This window comes from Bubalus bubalis, chromosome 2, assembly GCF_019923935.1.
Source record: "Bubalus bubalis isolate 160015118507 breed Murrah chromosome 2, NDDB_SH_1, whole genome shotgun sequence".
Lineage (NCBI taxonomy): Eukaryota > Metazoa > Chordata > Mammalia > Artiodactyla > Bovidae > Bubalus > Bubalus bubalis.
The window spans coordinates 92,955,188-92,956,788 of record NC_059158.1 but is presented as its reverse complement, the minus strand read 5'-3'; the positions used below and the strand labels follow the sequence as shown (position 1 = coordinate 92,956,788).

At 45.5% G+C, this 1,601-nt stretch overlaps 1 pseudogene; it reads right to left on the bottom strand.

Annotated features, from left to right (window-relative positions):
* Positions 1-275: 275 nt before the first annotated feature.
* On the bottom strand, positions 276-1,040 carry LOC102411725 (annotated as a pseudogene).
* Between the last annotated feature and the right edge of the window lie 561 nt (positions 1,041-1,601).

Below are 1,601 nucleotides of genomic sequence, written 5' to 3'. Positions count from 1 at the left end.
ATGATAGAGCTTGTTTACCTGAAAGAAAAAAAACAAAAAACAAAAAAAACTCACAATGTAAGGGCTATGAATTGAGTTTATTCAGTGTCTTACTGAGAACTGTAGCTTGAGAGACAGTTTCTCAGCTAGCTCCAAGAAGCTCTCCTAAAGAAGAAAGAGAGGAGCCAGGGTAAATATGAATTGTTTTGCTGGGAAAAACATGTAGTCAAACCTAGAAAGAGTACTACTAATCACAAAGAACAGATATCTCAAGTAAATCATTTTATTTTTTATTATTTTTTTTTATGCTGTAAAAAGCTTTATTGTTTCCATATGGTCCAAGGCTTGAGAGAGGGCTCCAGGGTGTTAAAAAAGCTGCCTAGTGGCTGCAGAGAGCGGCTTCAGGCAGCCCTGATGTTAGGTGGGTTCTTCAATGGCCATTGGTCTCCAGAAGCTCCTAGTCGTGCTTGAGGGTGAGCGTTTCGAAGAGATACTCGCCCAACCCAGCCTGGGGATCAGCCAGCCTGCGGAGGTTGGTCAGGTGGTCACCCATCTTCTTGATGAGTTTCACTTCCTCATCTAGGAAGTGGTTCTCCAGGAAGTCACAGATGTGGGGGTCTCCGCGGGCAGAAGCCAGGCCATGTAGATCCAACAGGGCTTGATTCAGGTTCTTCTCTACGAGAAGGGCGGCCTCCATAGCGTCCTGGGTTTTACCCCACTCATCTTGAGATGGCTTCTGCACGTCCAGGAAGAGGGCGCGGCCGCCACGCTGGTTTTGCAGTTTCAAGAGACGCTCTGTGCCCTCGCGCTTCTCCTTGGCCAATTCGCTAAAAAAGTGACCCACACCCCTCCAGGGCCACATCGTCGCGGTCGAAATAGAAGCCCAGAGAGAGGTAGGTGTAGGAGGCCCGCAGTGGCATGTTAACCAGGCGGTTGACGGCGGCCTCCACCTCGGTAGAATAATTCTGACGAATCTGGGAGCTCATGATTGGTCGGTAATAATAAGGAGTTAAAAAATGGTGGCTGGTCCCAGAGATCGCGGACAGCTGAGTGGCTGATTCCGGAGGTTGCGACTGGAAAGAAGGTTGGAGGGTGGTCGGAGGCTGGAGCAAGGGGCGTCCCTGGGTCTGTTCTGTCCAAGCACTGTTGAAGCAAGAGACAGATCCGCGGGGCCGCCTAGCGCACTTCCTCAAGTAAATCATTTTAGTGCTTTTCCATGTATGGGAAGATGCATGAATCTAGGATCTTTAAAATTTTCTTTAGATATGTATTTTAACTTTCTGGGGGTTAGTATATCTAAAGCTAAAGTGCTTCCTATTTTTCTCCATCCTGAATTCCCCTCAGGCATACTATCGGAAGGCAACTGCAGTAGCTAATAGCTTGATCCTTATAGAACTGGAATTGTCGGGAATTTTTTCCTTTATAGGGCATAGAATTGAAAAGAGTTTTCTAGAACCTCTGAGTTCATGTTTTAAAATACTGTATCTTTTTATTTACCTATTATTTTATTTCTGATAACTAACATCTTCCAAATGATTGTTCTCTCATCCTGGAAGGATGATGATTATCTCACCATGATTTTAATGTCAGGCTATATGCTAGTATAGTGTAAGTCCTGAAAG